This window comes from Erinaceus europaeus, chromosome 20 (assembly GCF_950295315.1).
Source record: "Erinaceus europaeus chromosome 20, mEriEur2.1, whole genome shotgun sequence".
NCBI classification, from domain to species: Eukaryota; Metazoa; Chordata; class Mammalia; order Eulipotyphla; family Erinaceidae; genus Erinaceus; species Erinaceus europaeus.
In genome coordinates, this window is record NC_080181.1 from 50,860,226 (window position 1) to 50,880,065 (window position 19,840).

The following is a 19,840-nucleotide window of genomic DNA, read 5'->3' on the forward strand; positions in this document are numbered from 1 at the left end:
GGAAGAAGGCTAACTGGGAGACAAGCTGCTCCTTAGCTAAGCAGATTTGTAATTTAGCAGATCTTGTTCAATCTGGAGATGATGAGATTAGGTTATTATTTCCTTCCTTCCATAGGGAACCATATTGAAATGGACTCCTGCAGCTTTTCAGAATATAAGATCCTGCACAGGTCCAGCTTGAATCATTGGGCAAATACAAATTAATTTCCAGAGGAGAGAGGAATAAAAGCTGCTTGATGACCAGGTTCTGAAAGGAATTTGAATATCACTCCTTTTGATTCATGCATCACTCTTAACAACAGAAATACAATGGTATGGGTAAATAAACATATTGTTTGTCTTTTGCTTTCTTTTGTAAAACTGAGGTCTCCTGATTTCACTGTTCCAGAGCCTCTCCCTATTCTGACAGACCAAAAAAAATGAGAGTGGGGGAGGGGCTGGCCAAGTGAGAGGGAGTCACAACATCATCAGAGCCATAGCATATGGCATCAGACTCAAGCCTAGGTTGTACTCACGGTAAAGCACATACCCTACCTGATGAACCATATTTCTAACCCCCACATAGTGTTTCTCTGTGTCAAATGGATTTACTGCAGCTATCTGTATTTTTTATTGTAGTTTTTACTGTTACTGATGTCATCATTGTTAGATAGGACAGAGAAAAATGGACAGAAGAAGGGAAGACAGAGAGATGGAGAGAAAGACAGACACCTGCAGACCTGCTTCACCTGTGAAGTGACGCCTCTGCAGGTGGGAAGCTGGGGGCTCAAACCAGGTTCTTTATGCCAGTTCTTGCGCTTTGCGCCACATGTGCCTAATCCGCTGCGCTACCACCTGACTCCCTGTATTTCTTTTTTAAGCTTTCCTGTAAACCTGCTACTTTCAGCATGGAAACGTATAGTAAAAGAGCAAGAGCTGAGAGATCACACAGAACTAATAATAGATATTGATAGTGAATTTTGATCTCCTACTCCACCAAGTAGAAACTTAGGTGCCCCTAAGGATTAAATCACTTATCCCAAATCACACAGTGGCAATTCTGGATTCAAATAAGGAAAAAAATTCTGGATTCAAATAAGCTGACATTTTATTCCTCTTATTCACTGTCTTAACTTTTCAGAATGACCCTACACATGAATGCCAAGCAAGTTTAATTAAGTCAGTTTGCCTTTAGTCATGTTATTTGCATATGAACACTGAACACTTCTTGAGTAACCCTGACAATTAGAAAAAAAAATACGTTGTCTGAAAACATAGCTGCATTCCCATGTTCATTGTAGCTCTATTAATAACAGAAACAACTACAGAAACAACCCAAGTGCCCAACAGGCAAATGGATAATAACATGATCTATGTACACCACAGAATACTATTTAGTTATGATAAGAGATGAAAATCTTGTCTTTTCCTACAATATGGATGGAACTAGAGGAGCCATGCTAAGCAAAATAAATCAGTAGAAGATAATGATCTCACTCATATGTGGGTTATATAGAAACAAAGCAGGGGGAATAGAGAAAGCCAAATCTAAACAAGTCTGATCACAGAACTGAATTTTCAAGAGGAATGAGGGAAATGTCTTTGAAGGGATGAAAAGAACCCAACAGTCTCTGGTGATGGGAAGTGGCACTCTGGTAGTCGGCATGTTGCAGCAACACATATTAGAAAAGTATGAAACAACAATTTAAAGCATGTAGTTTTATAAACCAATACAACTCAAAAACAAAATATGAGCAGACCTCCAAGTCCCATTTACCTACTCAAAAATCCTTAATGTAGATTTGGGGTCTCCATTTTGGAAAAAGCTAGTAGGTCTATTTGAGGTATATTCCAAGGGGCCCATGACTTTATTAGTTTTTGCCTGGACCTGACAAAAGTGCAGGTGGACCCAAGGTATTATCTGGGGAGATGGTGCCATAGTCGGAAAAAGGACTAAAAAGCTGGATTGGGGAAGAGAGTAAACCCCTGCCCCACAAGGGAAAGAGAGAAAGTATGGATCGACCTACTAACACCCATGTTCAGTGAGGAAGCAATTACGGAAGCCAGACTTTGCACTGCACCTCATAATGATCCTGGGTCCTTTACTGCCAAAGGGATAAAGAATAGGAAGCTTTCAAGGGAGGGCATGGGATATGGAACTCTGGTGGTGGGAATTGTGTGGAATTTTACCCCTTTTATCCTATGGTCTTCTCAATATTTCTATATTATAAATAAAGTTAAAAAAATCCTTAGTGAGAAAGCACCCTATTTGTATTTTATTATTATTTTTTTCCTTTTGTGCTAATCAGACACTCTGCCTGCTAGGCCAAATTCTATTAAATAATGGAACTTTCTTTTATTTTAAATCTAGTGACCCAGAAAAAAAGAAGAGATCTACTCTAACATGTTACTGTACTGATTTTATTTTACCTCATAGAGTTAAAAATAATGAATATCAATTATGGCAATGTACAGTAAATAGACTGGTACAAATTTCCTGTGAGAATTCATTCCTGTCCAATTTTTGTATTTTTGTGATTTACTCCTATTAATGTGAGCTTTGAAACTTTATCATTTTCTCCAGACCCTTACCCATCAAGGGACTGTAAGGAACATTCAAAATAAATTGGTCATTTATTTTAGAACCACAATGCTAATTTGTCTACTCTGGGATATAGAAAAGTAAATGCTCACTTTTCTTTTTTGGGACAGCTGTGTTGCCACATCACCAGCAGCTGCTTTACAAATTGTTCAGCCATTAAGTAATTATTTCCTCCTTATAAGCAGATGGGAGGGATAGCTTCTTACCCTCCCCAGTGCAATAACATTTCTCTTGCTTCTTTATTCATCCAACCCTGAAACGGATCAAAATTATGTAAGCATAGTATTGGTTTTCTTATTGCAAAGGTTGTCACTAGGTATTCTGGTAGCTACTTTTCTTTTCTTTTTTTTTTTAATATTTATTCCCTTTTTTTGCCCTTGTTTTATTGTTGTAGTTATTATTGATGTCGTTGTTGTTGGATAGGACAGAGAGAAATGGAGAGAGGAGGGGAAGACAGAGAGGTGGAAAGATAGACACCTCTTGTGAAGCGACTCCCCTGCAGGTGGGGAGCCAGGGGCTCGAACCGGGATCCTTACGCCGGTCCTTGAGCTTTGAACCACCTGCACTTAATCAGCTGCATTACCTCCCAACTCTCTCTGGTAGCTATTTTTCAACAGTCTTTAAAGGCAAGAAGGAGTAACTTAGGACAAGATGCCAGATTGCTATGCAACATGAAATGTTATCAAAGGTACTTCTCTCAAATTGTTATCAAGGAACCTAAGTGCAGAAGCATGGTTTGTTTGAAGTTCCACTTAGCAAGTGAAAAAGTCATAGATTCACACCTACCATTCATACCTGGCCCATCAAAGTGTTTCTCTACCACCCAATGGAAAACAGACCTGGAAACTGGCCTCAAGCTCTTAATAGTCATCTACTGTCTTGTGTAAGAAAAAACAGATGAGAATGAGTAATCTTTTCTCTTTTTGTAGGAAAGAGGAGAAAAACACTGAACTTTTTAAAATTGGTAGGTACTTCTTTTTGCGTAATTGGTTTATATAGTCACATAATGATTTGATATACATTATACATACATATATATGTATTGTAAAATAATCACAGTAAATATACTTAACATCTCTCACAATTACTTGTGCTGAGCTCTTTTACTAGTCTTAAAACTTTAATTAGTTTCCTAGTAACTTTCAAATATGTACTATATTATTACTGACTGTAGTTACCATATTGTGCATAGCATCACTGGGACTTAATTATTTTGTTATTGAAAGTCTATGTCCTTTAACATGGCCAATTATTTTGCTCAGTTCTTATTATCTCACCTCTGGAGTCCATCAACCTGTTCCTCTATGTCCAAGAGTTCTTTTTCTTTCCTTGAGATTTCAAATATAAGTGAGATTATATGATAACTTTTTTTTCAGTCTAGTTTGCTTCATATAGAAAAATACCCTCAGTGTCATCAGACACAGTGTCCATAAAGGCAAACTACCCTTTCAGTTATGGGTGTATAATTTCCCACTATGTATATCCATATATATGTATACGTATACACGTATACACACCCTATTTTTATCCATTCAGCCTTTGATGGACATGTAGGTTGTTCCCCTGTGTTGGTTGTTCTGAATAATACTGCAGTAAGCATGGGCACACTGATATATTTTTTGTTTGTTTTGCCTCAGGGTTATTTATCACTGGGGCTCAGTGGCAGCACTATGAATCCATGGCTCCCGGTAGCCATTTTGTCCCCTCTCCTCCATTTTTTTGATAAGGCAGAGAGAAATTGAGGAAGAAGAAGAGAGGCAGAGGTATAGAGAGGGAAAGAGAAAGATAAGACAACTGTAGACCTGCTTCGCCGCTTGTGAAGAGTCCCCTCTGCAGGTAGGGAGCAGGGGCTCGAACCCTAGTCCTCACACATCATATTATGTACACTTAACTGGGTGTACCACTGCCTGGTCCCTGATATATTTTTAAATTAGAATTTTTATTTTCACTGGATAAATCTGAGAAGTGAAAATTCTGAATCATATAACTCAACTCTTAACTTTTTACTTATACCAAAAATATCATCAGTATACATTTCATCAATACACATCCATCAATATCTTTATTACCTCAAGCCCAGTCAAGGTCAAGAGCAGCTTACACTTTGCAGACAAGCAGGAACCTTTAGAAGAACAAAAAATCTTCCAACAACTAGCTCAAATTTGGGGTTTAATCAAGTTTAAACTCTCACCTCACCCTTACTCTTTTTTAACTTTAATATTTTTACCTTTTGTTTCCCTTAGGATGATTATTTCTCCTTTGGAAGCATTTCACATGGTTCAAATGCAGTGTGTGATGATGTGTGGTAAGTATATGCAACCCCTGTAAATTATAAGTATCTAGGAGAAGAGTGAAAGCTTACCAAAAATATAGATTCACAGACCTCCTCACAGAGTGAATTCAACTTGGGAGTAAAATGAAGGGGAGAATCTAGAAGCAGAAACCAGTGTACTTCCTCCTCTATGTATGCACCCAGAACTTCAGATAACTTGCTGACAGACACAAATGAGGTAACTTTAATGTGAAACAGGCAATAATCTAGAAAACAGCTTCCAAGGTCTCTGATGCATCTTTCACCTCCCTTATGACACTCCCTCACTCACTTCAAATCCCCATTTCCCTTAAAGAAGTTTCTGGGGTCTGACACTATCTTCCCAGGGTCTTCTATGCTCTTGGGATATGCTTATTCACAAACAAGCTGCTTGTAGACAGCATCTGAGCTCAGTGCTCTTCCAGGTGAACAACTCTGCTTTACCCAGGCACTTTCTCCTGGTAATTTCATTGATAGGAGAACTCCCATCTATCCTAGGGAAATACGACTTCTGCCATCCTTTCACTGCAAGATTCATGCTTGGATCTACTCAAAATGGGTAACAAGAGCCAATCTCCAGTTTGGGGTTGCATATTACCTCATGAGCTCAGAGTCTCATTCCTTGAGTCTCAGAGAGTTGTTTAAAACATAGCTTTCTCAGTTGTCACTCATAGTCCTTTATCTCTGCTGGACTCTGACTTCAGTTTGAAGTAGATTGGTGCAATTGCACCAACGGTCAGTCTGTGGTCCTGATATAACATACTCACACTCCTGTACATAACTACTTTGTACAGATACAGGGTTTTCTAGAAATACACAGTATGGAAGCAAACTAGCTTACATGCTGGTGAAATAAACTATTCAATTTATTTTATTATTATTTTTAAATTTTATTTATCTATTTTCCCTTTTGTGGCCCTTGTTGTCTTTTTATTGTTGTAGTAGTTATTATTGTTGTTGTTATTGATATCATCGTTGTTAGATAGGACAGAGAGAAATGGAGAGAGGAGGGGGAGTCAGAGAGGGGGAGAGAAAGATAGACACCTGCAGACCCACTTCACTGCCTGTGAAGCGACTCCCCTGCAGGTGGGGAGCGGGGGGCTCCAATCGGGATCCTTAGGCCGGTCCTTGTACTTTGCGCCACATGCGCTTAACCCACTGTGCTACCACCTGACTCCCATCAATTTATTTTTACTTGAAGAGATTCATTGTGTTAAAAGTTGCCTTACAGGTTGGCAATGTAGTTCACTCAGAGACTGCACTGCTTTTTCATGTATATCACCCAGGCTTGAGCTTGGCACCTTGGAACCTCAGGCATGAGTCTCTTTGCATAGTCATTATGCCATCTTCCCCCACCCCACACATTACCACTCATGAAGACTAAGGTTCAAGCCCTGAAATCCACCTGCTGAGGGTAGGGGATTTGGGGAGGGGTGAGGGTAGAGGCTTCACAGACTGTGGAGCAGTGCTGAAGGTGTGTATCCCTCACCCTCTTTTGCATTCTTTATCTCTCTTCCTCTGTTAAAAAGAATGGAAAAGGAAGAATGATCACTAGGAATGTGGGCTGTGCAGGAATCAAGTCCTGGCAATAGCCCTAGTAGCAAGAAGGGAGAAAATTGCCGTGTTAAGATAAGGAACTACTTTCATGCCAGCAGTAAGTCTACTGTGGGATGCTGTTTTATTCTGGCTGTGCCAGGTTCTACTTTGAATGTTCTCCCCCCCACCCACACATTTATATTCTGTATTCTACACATCAGCTTTCAAGCTTCTAGTAACTGCTCTGCCTTCTGCAGCCATCTGGTTATGCCTCACTAATTTCACATATTTTGATGATGACCTCTAATTAGAAGTTAATTTTTTCTGGCTCCCAAGTGGTAAACTAGAATATGTACTAAGGCAGACAGATTATTAAAGACCAGATGGGCATGTTGCACAAAACAATAGAAATGATGGAGATAAATATCAGAAGAAAACTTTAAGATGAATGATTGAGTAAACACTAAAGAGGGCCAGATGGAACAATGAGCACTGGACACATCCCTATCCTTCCAGCCAATAAGGAGGTAGATATTGTTAGGTGGTATTGTGCCTTGGTTAGAAATGGTCAGCTTTCTTCCCATCTCTGCTCTCTATAGCCTCACCAAAACTATGAAATTGTTTTCCTTGCTCTGGTAACAGCCCACATAAGAGACTCAGATAGTACCAAAAAAGAAAAAGAAAAAAGCAATTGAAAACAATGCAAATGCAGCAAATGTGCTCAAATTAAGAAAAGGGCAATAAAAAACTGAAGTAGAAAATGTTTAGCCTTAGTTACAACACCAAATAATTTATATGCTTGCCATCAGCTCTCATAACCTGGAATTTAAGTGTAAGAAATACATTAAGAAGGCCTTATAATAAAAATCTATATTTCATAATTTGCAGCCTGCTGGTTATGATATGCCAAGTGCATGCTAAAAAAAGCATTCTTCACCCTAGTTATAGACAATTTTACCCCATTCTAATTGTGTTAGAAAAATAGATTTTTCTATCTCACTTTTGCACACCCAGAGTGCTTTGTTTTCCCCTAAACCATAGTAATAAGTCAAAACAGAACTGATACATTTTTATTTTGCTATGCACACAGGAATCTGAATGTAAGTACAGTGAGAACTAATAAGTGTTTTTTTGTATGAGCCTCAAGGTCAGATGTCAGGGGGAGCTTAGTTAATTCTACGGTTAGGGCTACAGTTATACTGATCTAGCACAAAATAATAAGTATCTAAGGCTGCAGTTCTCAATGAAAGGTGATTTTACTTAGACACACACACACACACACACACACACACACACCGTAGTTTAGCAGTGCTTGATGACTTTTTGGTTGCCAAAGTAGGGAGGAGGGGTCTGATAAAGACCTAGATGCTGACAAATATCATCTGAAGCTAAGGACCACCTATCCTTTAAAACAAAGATGCATTCTGCCTCAAATGTTAATAGTAAAAGTTCCTAATCTTTTAACTCATTCATTATGACACTATCCTTTTTCCCTCTCCCTTCTCCTTTTTTAATATTGATTTACAGACTAATGAGATAACAGGGGTATAATTCTGTACTGCTCCCACCACCAGAGTTCTGTGGCCACATTCTCTCCACTGGAAACTGCAGTAGTTCTCCCAAGGTCACAGATATGGGCTATTATTTCTATAACTATCTATATTTATATTTTCTATGGTCCTGCCTTCTCTTCCTTTGTAAGTCACACCTATACCTGCTACTACTACTACTTCTAAATGAATTATGATACTTTCATATTGTTCATGTAAGTGAAAAGATCAACAGTTTTGATTGAAAATAGTTCTGGCTGATGTGGAATAAATACACACCATGTGCAGTTATCTCTGAGTGCCAGTTGACTTCCACATAAACCCATGTATAGGTCAGGGAGATGCGCTTCATGCACATTGTCATGGGTGTGATGCTCAGCAGCATATGGGACTACTCAGCAGATACCCATAGAGGAGCTCTATGAATGATATGCTCTCTTATTTCCCCCTCTCCTCCCATATGTCTGTGTCTCAGTACGGAGTTTTAAAAAAATGATGGGAGAGGTTACTTAGTGGTATTGCACATGTGCAGAGGCCTCTGGTTTATCCCCTAACACTCCATTCAGAAATGTCTGGAGTCAAACCAGGAAAGGAGGGCTGAGTCAAGTGTACTTAGAGCAGCAAGAGTCACAGCTATAAGAGCAGAAAAGTCCTCAAAACATCAAAGACAAGTGGTGATGCACCTGCTTAAGCACACACACTACAGTGCACAAGGACCTGGGTTCAAGCCCCTGATCCCCACCAGCAGGGAGAAAAGTTTCATGAGTGGTGAAGCAGGGTTGCAGGCATCTCTGTCTCTCTCCCTCTCTAACTCTCCCTCCTCTCTCTATTTCTCTCTGTCTCTATCCAACAATAAATAAATAAATACATTTTAAAAATCAAGGATAAAAGTTGACATCTCATATTCAAAAGAGGGGGAATAGCATAATTGTTATGTAAACAGATAACAATTAACTCTAATGCCTGAGGCTCTGAGGTCCCAGGTTTAATCATTCATACCATCATAAGTCACAGTTGAGTAGTGCTCTGGTAAAATAATAAAATATTTAAAAAATGAAAAAACATTATAAAAAAGATCAGGAAAATACAAAAAAAGGTGACAAGACAAATGGTTCTCAGCATGAAGAGGCCACTGAGGAATGAAGACAGACCGTGGTCTTTATTTTATTAGATTGCTTATTAAATAAATAATCAAATATCAAATGATTAAAATAAATTATAGTGAATTATGTATGTGTTTGTGGTCTGAAAGGTGTTTACATAGGACATCCAAGACAAATATACAAAATGTTTATGAACTTTAATATGCTAAATTAAAACCTTTACAATCATAATTGCAACTGTAATTATGTCAGACTTTACCATAAAACTATCATTATGCCATCCCCCACTATAGGAAGACAGCTCAGTGTATTCAAGCACTGGATTTGCATGTCTGAGTTTCAGGTTCAATACCTAGTACTGACACTTAACTGAGATGAGCAGTTTTCTGGGGTCTCTCTGTCTCTCAAACAAATAAAGAAATCTCATTTAATGTTCAACATAATATGAATGAAACTGAAATATCCAGAAGCTGCAGATGTGTACTGATGGGGTGATAGGAAAAGTGAGCTAAAGACAGTCAGAAGGAAAAGGGAAGCTGAAAGAGAAGGTGAGTACAGAACATTCTTGTTTAAGGAGTTTGTGTTCAGGACAATAAAGTAGAGCAGTATTTAGAGAGAGATGTGGATTGTGGGAGTTTACTTTTATGAAGAGAGGCTTAAGGCCAGCAAGATAATTCAGCTGAATAGTGTGATAACTTTATCAAGTGCATGACCAAGGTTCAAGTTCAGCTCCCACCATATTAAAGGAAGCCTTGATGTTGGGGTATCTCTATCACTCTTTTGCTCTCTGTCTCTTTCTATCTGAAAATGTCCAGAGTGGTGAAGCCATGGTGATACAACAACAGAAGAGTCTTAATGTACAAAAATTAATTAGGAAAAACTAGTTGAGACTTAGAGGACCCCATCACCACACTGGAAGGGACCTCTTGAGCCTCTATATAACCAAACCAAAGTATTTGATTCTGTTCTTTCCAAGAAACACTTGCCTTGGTTTCTAGGGTGTGTCTTCACTTCTCTTTCAGCAGCCTTAATCAACTTTTACCCATGTACTAAGTCCAACTACTGGGAGTTCCCCAAGCTGTGACTGAGTGTGACATCTTTCCTAATAACCACTTTCCAGAAACAAACATATCCACATTCACAGCTTCAAGCACCTTCTTTTTAAAAATTTTTATTTATAAAATGGAAATACTGATAAGACTACAGGAAAAGAGGGGTACATTTCCACACAATGCCCACCCCCAGAGCTCCATATCCAATCCCCTCTCTTGACAGCTTTCCTAGTCTAAGTGTTGGTGACTCACGAATTGTCTGTCTTCTCCAGAGCCTCTTTCTGAATTTTACACCCACATATCTGAACTAGCCATTCAGAGGCTTGCCTTCTACATAGATCTTATATCTGAAACGTGACCCGAGTTTTGAATCTCTTCTCATTCCAACTAGCCTTCTCTTCCACTTATTTTTCGGAATGATACTGGGGTCCATGCAGCTGTAAAGATCAGAAATTATCACCTCCTTTCTCATTTTTCAATTCTTTCTAGCCTGATACCCAATTTATCACTAGGAGCTGCTGATGTTGTTCCCTGCAAAATCTTGAAACACACCCAGACAGCTCCATCTGCACCAATAATCCTGCTGAAATAATCAACTACTCTTGCATGAACAGTTGATAATAATAGCAGACTTTGCCTCTAAGCCATTGTACATCTGGCAGCCAGGAGGTGTTTATAACAATGCCCCATTGTTCTGAGAAGGACCACAAAGTGTTAAGGTGGCCCTGCATGATCTGAACTCTCCTGATTCTTCCTTCTCCTTTGACTTCACTCTTCACGATACTCTCTGACCTGGACCACATCACCCTGGTTTCAGTTTTACAAATGCCGAAGTCCTCCCAGTCAAGGGGTCTTTTCACTTACTGGATCTACTATCTAGACAGTTCCTTCTTTAGCTGACATTTATCACTCTTCACATATCAAATCCATCATCACCTTCTCAGTGATCTGGCAAGTCTAAGTCTTCTTGTGTGAGGTGCTTTCCAAGAACACATTACATTCCTTTATCCTGTTTATCTAAGTCTATCATTCAGTTATCGGTGTGATTTTGTATTTGATTTATGCCACTCTTCTCCATTATGCACGAATTCCATGAGGAGAGCCATGCTTGTTTTGCTAATAAACATATCTAGGGTACATAATGAAGTGACCAACTCAAAGTAAGATTATAATGATTAATTAATGAATAAGTCAGTAGGATAACTATTTACCTTAGACAACACCTCTTTCTATGTCTTTTTCATCTAGAAGATGAATTCATTCATCATGGAGAATTATGATAAAAATAAAATTAGAAAACAGATGTTTAAAAAAGCCCTTTATAATTTAAATTGCTAAATTCCTAACATCACAGTTTAACATAAACTGACAAGTTGCTGAAGGCCTGTCTCTCATCCCTTCCTCTCCATGAAGCACACTTGACAAAGCTCTAGGCAAGCATTATCTGTTTACAGTCACACTCTGGTACAATCAAGGTCCTCCATGACCTCAATTTCTTCAGTAATGATCATTTTTTTGGGTTTAGTTTTAGGGTGTAATATGATGCAGAGGATAACAAATAATTAACTGGTTCAATTGTTCTTAATTATTTTCAGTGTTTATAGAGAAAGCAGATTTCTTATGCTTAAAATTCTGTGCAACCAGGAATGTAGGGAATATATAATTGTCTTCCAGAAGACAAGTTATTTTAATTTCAGGGCATGTAACAGGCAAGCTAAATGTTTAAGGCCAAGGTCATGTGTGTGCATTAAGACCAGCACAATTGTTTGAATATTCACACCCCAAACAAAGAGAAAACAATAAGCTCTGGGTGGCCCTAGAGCCTGGGGACAAAGCAATGAGCTCTTTTTGAAAGCACATCTGAGGAACGACCTGGTAACCTTGTCTTTCTGAAGGACCTGACAACAATCTAGGGAAAAGGATTTAGTACATTTGAATAGAAATGTCCCTGTTTCAATTACCATTCTTTCACTTTGAGCAACACCTACAGTAGTTATTGGATCTCAGACACATTCAATGGCTAGAGGCCAGGGAATAAAAGGCAACAATGGAAAGGGTGGGAGACCTACACAAATATCAACTTTATGGCAAGTACTAAGACAAAGACTTCTTTGTGAGGGGGCCTAATGCCCACCCATCCTTACCCACTGGTGAGAGCTGTCCTGTAGACCCAAAGTGTAAATCATTCCTGGCTTTCAGCTTTTAGCTAGTGTGATTCTGATAGTCACTGGGATTATAGGGTCACCTACCTCTTTTTTTCACAGTAAGCACAAAACAGTGGATGAACATGATGGAAAAGGGAGACTTTTCTCTGCTACTTGGTTAATTTTATCTGTTAATTTAAATAATCAAAAAAGTCACTTACGTATGAGATTTTGTGACCATGTGAGTAAATTTGAGAATATAAAAGGGCTTTGCTTAAATATAAATAGCTTATATTGTATTCAGACACTATACATACACACACACACAAATACACACACACACACATTGCTGTGGTGTCCCTTCTCTGTCGCCTCACCTATCTCTCACCCTCTACCTAGAGAGGAAAAGATAATCTTTAGTGGTGGAGTCAGGTAAACACTGAGCCCCAGCAATAATCCTAGAAGGAAATGTGTGTGTGTATGTATGTTCACATATTAGCACAATTTCATATATTTATGTACACTTTTAAGATATGAAAACTATTTTAAATTTCTTAATATCTAGTGCATAGCCCTTATTTAAATGTCTTTGATTTACTTCAAACATACCTATTTGCCATTTGATGATCTATTCTCTGCTATTGGTTTTTGTTTCCTTTATACTTGTTATTTAAAGTTTTGAGAAATTCCATCTTGAATTACTTGTAGTACTTGGTGGTGTATCTGTGGTGGCCACTGTAGGCACTATAATAAGCATATGTTACAATCTCTGCTGGTGTTAATTATTTTACCACATCAAGCACAATCTAGAAGCTACACTTTCACTTGGTTCATTTACTTTCCTTATTTTAGAATATCACTTTTGGGGGAGGGATAATAAATAACTTAATGTCATCCTGAATACTTGATGTCTTAGAAGAAAATATCATTCACTTTTCTTTTTTTTTTTCCCTTAATATGGAACACTTCACGAATTTGCCTGTCATCCTTGCGCAAGGGCCATACTAATCTTCTCTGTATCATTCCAATTTTAGTATATGTGCTGCCTGCTGAACCAAGCACTCATTCACTTTTCTTATACATCTGAAGCTATTCAACTGTGAGTAAAATGTGAAACTGATCTACCAACAGTCAGGGGATTAACTGCTATCTGCTGGGAGCTGCCTACAGGCTCCTTGATCACCACAGCTATGTTGCTGTGCTGTGTGAAAGGATCTGGAATGACTCCTTTAGGATCAGCCCAAAGCACCAGCGAAGCATGTGCTTTCTGTAGAAACAGTTCCAGTCTGCAAGGGGCAACCCCAGCAAATTTGGGGTTTTTGAACCATATGTTAACATAGAATTTCATCCTCTTTGTGGATTTTCTATGGGCTGGGGTAATTGTATCCTAGGCAGACTATGAGGAAGCTAATATTTACTAATAGGTCTCCCAAGATGGGTTCTAGAAAGCTTGGGTACTTTACAATCACAATTTTATTTAAACTTCACATAGTCTATTTGATAGAAGAAAATAAATATTAAAAGAATTTAAGGAATATAACCACCCTGTACACAGTCAGTAAATAAAGGATCCAACCCACTGCTATGTGATTTTATTTAACCATGGTTCCTACTCATTTGGATCCTATTTTTGACTCATATGCCAGGGACATTAGATTTTAACTAGGTAGGAAAATCAAGTTACATCTATCTATCCAAGCACTGCTAACCCATAAAGATCTAAATTTTTGTCAATATCTACAGTTTATAAGTAAAAAAATTAAAAAGAGCAGGGTCTAAAACAAATAAAGCAAAAAAAAAAAAAGATCTAAATTTCATTATCAGATCATTCACCACTAGAGATCATTTGAAGATCTTTTGATACTAGAAAAGTAGTTTCTTGGTAAAATAATTCAAAAATTGATTTCAATTACAGTGTACTGACAACTGATAGAAATAGAAATGAGAAGGATAATGTTTCAGGAAGTTTTTAGATGTGAGGGCTGATGGTCTTTGACTTTACAAACTCAAGAACAGGAGTGTGGTCAGAGATGTTTGTGAGATCAAACATAATCATGTTGGCTTCAATCATTCCTTCCATGGTGACTTATGGCAAAGGTAAAAGGGGAGGAGAATTTTGTAAGCATAAAATCATTGCTACCAGCCAAAAGCTAAACTCAGAGGGTGGTTTTTCAGCATGGTACCACAGTGCTATTACCTTCATAGCTCATAGATCCTGAATCTCATGCTTCAAAGAAAGGTGAAGCTTTGGCCAAAAGGGGTGTGAGTAGCACAAGAATTTCCACCACTGTACTTGCCACACCTCTTCAGTCTCTGGGTTTCAGTAAAGAACATCTTACATTAGTCACCTAGGCAAGTAGGTGCCTGTGTGCCCTGTTTTTTTTTCCCCCTTACAATCTGGGTTCTTGCAGTTGAATTTAAGACACTGTGTGGAGTAAACCTTAATCCCCCTGAGTTTAGAAAGTCATTCATGTACAATTCAGAGATGACACAACAGATAGGTACTAACTTGTTTCATCATGGGGAGAAGAAAAGGTAAAAGTGAGTCAAGCACACTTGCTAAAATTGTGTATATTTTCCTCTATTCATAGAAAAATATATAGAAAACTGATATAAACCCAACATATTTCTCCAAACACGTAAGGTTTATACTATTTAAATTCTATTCTAAGAACACAGAGTGAAATGTAAAGTACCTTTCTCTGAGTCAAGATTATGGGTAATCTTACTTTTCCTTTGTATATGGGTTTTTCAAATTTTCTGGAGTGCTTTGCCTTAGAGGGAAAGGAGGAAGGTAATCAGAAAGGAATCAGGTAGTTTCAGTTCTCACACCCAGTACTCCTTAGCACTATCTTGGGTAGAACTGGAGAAACATTTGTGTATTTTCTGAAGAACTTTTGGATAAGGCTGAAAAAAAATGCATACACATACAATTACGTGTCATAATGGGAATGTGCTTTTCACTTTTGATGGCAAAAAGAAGGAAAACACAGAAGATCTTAAACAAATAAGAGTCCAGAGACCAGGGAAGGGCCAACAAAATAGTCCTTAGAAGGCATAGAAACATAGCTTGGGTTGTCTGTAAATTTAAACTAGACTCAGAGGTTCCATAACCTTGTGCATAACAACTTTAGAAACAGGCCTCTAAGCCTATCTGATCTAAGAGGCTGGAATCTTCCAGAATGAGGGAAAGATAACTCCCAGGTTGGCTAAGTAGGGGACTGCCACTTCCTGTCCTATAAACTTATCTGTAGAAACGTCAAAGCAAGTATCTCCTACTTCACATTTCAGTTCAGGTCTTGGCTTACTTTTCTATCTTATGGTGCTGCTTCACCATCCTTGGAGTTGTGCAATCACGTTCTTGTTGCTACTATGTAGTACTGGAGCCAACCCGGGGTGCCACACAGGATCCATCCCCCCAGATTTTTTTTCCTTTTGTGAAATTTGGGTATTTGTTGCTGTATCTTAATCATCTGACATCAACTGTTAATTTTGTTTCCACTTGTTATTCTTTCTATATTAAAGAAGAGTGAGTAGCCCACTTCCTGGGTTTCTTCGGTCTCTGTGTTGCATATCGCAAAGCAATAATTTGGCTTATTGCTTGTACCTGAAGGATTCTGCATACACCATGTAGTAGCATATTCAGTTATTCTGACTAGTTTAGCATACTGAAATCAGAATTTTCATTTATTGGAAGGATTATGTGTCAATGTTGAAAAACATACTGGAAATAAATACTAGCATTCAATCTAATCACAGAAAGCACACACTCTCAAGGTTACTACATATATAATTTCCATGCCAAACAAAAGTTTTGAATTTTTTATGAAATAAAGTTTATTTTCATATCCATTATCATAAATGTTAGAATCTTGAAAATTTTTATTCTAAGTTTTGTGCACTAAGGATACAGGCTATAGAGGCCAGGTGGTGGAATACCTGTAAGTGCACACATTACAGTACACAAGGCCCTGGGTTCAAGCCCCTGGTCCCCACTTGCAGGGGGAAAACTTCATGAGCCAAACCAAACAAAAACCTAGTGGCAAAATCTAACCACATAATGAAACTGGTAAAAACCATAAAGTTGGATTTTTAAGAAAGATTTATTTATTAAAAAGATGGAGAATGGGAGAAGGACCAAAAGTGAGAGCAAGACAGAGCATCCAGGTGATGATGCTAGGGATCAAACCTGGGACCTCTTGTTTGATAGACCCAACCCCTTACCCACTGTCATACCCCCTGGGCCTCTGGGCTGGATGTTTCTTGATCTGTAGAACCATATGCTCTCGTTTCTCTCTGTTGTGCCTTCTGGAGGTAGGATCTGGGAATACCAACTGAAAGGGAGAAAAGACTTTCCCAGAGACTTGTGTTTGTCTGAATAGTCTACCTGTACTTAGCAAATACTTATCTCCTCTGTTAAAAGGAAACCCTAAAGCTAACAAACCTCCCCTTAACCTAGAGACCAGACTCAGAGTAAGAACTCTGGTTTGCAGTCTCCCAAAGAACATCAAAGTCATGGAATTTCACATAGTCAAAAAGGGGACAAACTGGTGTGGAGACATGATGGAAATGGTTCTCTCACTTGTTTCAGAGTTTTCCCAGAAGCACTGTTTCTTTAGTGCTCTGAACACTCAGATGCACACATATAAGCTGGTAACACTGAGGTCTCTGAGTTCACCATGAGACTGACCAAGGTTCCTTACCCTTTAGATATTTCTATTCTCAAAGTCTCCTTTAAGGAGGATAAGGATGAGGGCACAGCTAAGAAAATCACCAAGAGACAGGAGCATGACCACTAAATAAAGTTCACTATAGGCCCCATTTTCTAACAGATAGCTAATCATATGAGCTGATAAGGCCAGTTATTTTTAAAGTAATTCCAAGTTGGACTTGTGCTTATAGGAACCAAAGAACACTGCCTGATATCCTGATGAGAATCTATTTACTGACATCACATATGGCATTTTCTGGAATATTCACCATCACCTTTTAGGAAAGGTTGGTTATATCTGTCACCTAAATGTTCTCTAAATATGGTCTGTGAAAAGGCATTTTCAAACCGCCACATTTAACAGCAAGAGCCTTGTTTCCGAGTGAGCTGAGAAAGGTAAGAACTGCTGCCTATCAGCTTAAATTGCGTAAGAACCTCCCTAATGCTTCTGCCAGAGTGACCTTAAACTGTATTAGCGACATGTGATCTTTGATTACAATGCTCTTGGAAAACCTCTGCAAGATATATAACCTGGTCAATAATGACTAGATTCATCTCTTTGAGCAACAAATGTTATTACAAATCCTGTGAGGAGGAAAATGACAAAGGCAATGAGGAAAACCCATGACCTTGGTGCATGTGGAAGCTATCCCAGGCACCATAACTGCAGGGTCTCCTTTTCACAGCACAAGCTCCCTTCGTTTAATCATCCTTTCTGCTCTTCCAGAAACAATGCAGAGGAAGCATACATTATATGCTTACAGAGAGTCCATCTGTTCCCCTTCCTGCCAAGAGAGGAATTCCTTGTTGCAATGAAAGCCTCAGGTCATTGGAGGAAGCAGAAAGCTAAGATAAATGTCTTTCCTTCTTTCCCTCCCAAGCACATAAAGAAAATGTTTCCCTGGCCACTCAAAGAAACAGGTGGATACACTTAACTTTCACACAGTGGCCATGAACTGAATGAAAAGCCACAGCCTGATTCTTTAACAGAAAGGTCATAAGCCTGTTGTAAAAAAAGATAGTAACAAAAGCCAAAAATGTAAAATCTGAACCAAGAGATTCTTGGATTCTCTAAAGCAAAACTCTGTGTGTCTCTTGAGTCTAGCTCTGCTAGGCATAGAGCAGACACAGGAAATGTTTTCCAAATACACGCAACTTCAGAGAACCATCTCATTAAGCCAGTGTCTTCAAACTGCACACTCATATCACCTATGTCCTTATTAACATAAAAGTGCTTAGAATTCTCCCTATAATTAGATCAGAACAGCATTCTGCTTCCCAGGTGAGACTGAAAAAGTAACCATTTGCAATTTTAGTTTACATAAAGAAAGTATTTAGTAATAATAGATTTCTTAGTCCAGCCCCTTCCAGAGTATGACATAAAGAAAAATGTTATGAAGTGATAGAGTCAAATCTCAGTTCAAATAAAAATTGGACAGTGATGATAAAGCTTGAATAGTAATTTTGAAGTTAAGTTTTTTTTCAAAAATAAGCATCTTCTCGGAATTAATTTTACTAGTGATTTCAGCAAAACTCAGGAAAGCTATAAAAATCAATTTCCAGCTCTCTTGTATTAACCCCAACCTCAGAAGTTATTTTGATGAAGTAATTAGTTTTATAGAATTTCCAGATTAACTCTTGGTTTGCCAATCTTCAATTTTTTCAGTTTCTAGAAATAACAGTCAACCTATATCTGTAACCTTGAAAGAATTACTGTAGCGTCCAATGGAGGGATTCAGAACTCTGATGGTGGGAATGGTGCAGAATTATACCCCTGTTATCTTTCAATTTTATAAATTAAGTCACTAATAAAATTTTAAAAAGGTTGAGTTTCACCCATCCTGAAAATTACTTTTTTTTTTTTTTGCCTCCAGGGTTACTGCTAGGGCTCAGTGCCTGCACCATTAATCCACTGCTCCTGGAGGCCATTCCCCCCCCCCCCCATTTAGTTGCCCTTGTTGTTACTGATGTTGTTGTTGGACAGGACAAAGAGAAATCAAGAGAGGAGGGGAGCTGTGTGGGGGGGGAGAGACAGATAGACATCTGAAGACCTGCTTCATTGCGTGTGAATCGACCCTCTGCAGGTGGGGAGCAGGGGGCTCAAATGGGGATCTTTACACCAGTCCCTGCACTTTGTGCCATGTGCGCTTAACCTGCTGAGTTACCAAATGACCTCTGAAAATTACTTTTTTTAATAAGAGAATGAATTTGTGTTTATTACTTGATACTAAATTTGTAGATAAACTAAATAACTTTGTCCTTACCCCTGAAAACTAAAACTTGCCTTGGAGCCACGCCTGAAGAGTCAGAACCTAATTCTGACAAAGTTTAGCAAGTTCTATGCTCATGAGAGTCTGGAGGGTGCTAAGTAAATCCAGACCTCTAGCCATCTCCACATCCCCAAAGCCAGGATCCCTTGCAATGGAGAAATCGTGGCCATATGCAGAGCTTGGAACTCAGCAAAAGCTGTACTCTTAAATTGGGGCACTTAAAAAAAATCTTTGCCTTTACGTCATCTTTGCTAAAACCAGGCTTTCTGGCAGAAGCACAGTACTGAACATATTTCATGTCTCCGGAGAAAGAGACATGTTTTTTTTTTTTCCATTTTGTCTTGGCCCAAGACTGGCCATTCTGTGTTCGGTTGTGTTATGTGTATTCTATGAGGAAGGCTGGGGCCGTGCGCCTGATCCAAGTCCCCATCTAGACAGTTGCTGTGACATAAGTAAAAGACATGACCAGTAATTCTTGGGATAGAGACTAATGGAATAGGCTGGAGCTAAATGCTTAGGCTGTGAGAATGCCCTTTCCTTTTCAACTATAGCCTCTGCTCTTTTAGATAATCTCCTCTCCTT

The 19,840-nt window shown here is 38.6% G+C and overlaps 1 long non-coding RNA gene and 1 other non-coding gene across 2 annotated transcripts in view; one reads left to right on the forward strand and one right to left on the reverse strand.

Annotated features, from left to right (window-relative positions):
• Positions 1–19,840, forward strand: part of LOC132534932 (uncharacterized) — a 167,219-nt gene that overhangs the window by 121,661 nt on the left and 25,718 nt on the right. The gene's annotated exons all lie outside the window — the stretch shown is intronic.
• LOC132535211 (U6 spliceosomal RNA) lies at positions 13,229–13,339 on the reverse strand. Its single transcript, XR_009546980.1, has one exon. It is a non-coding gene; the product is annotated as a U6 spliceosomal RNA (small nuclear RNA).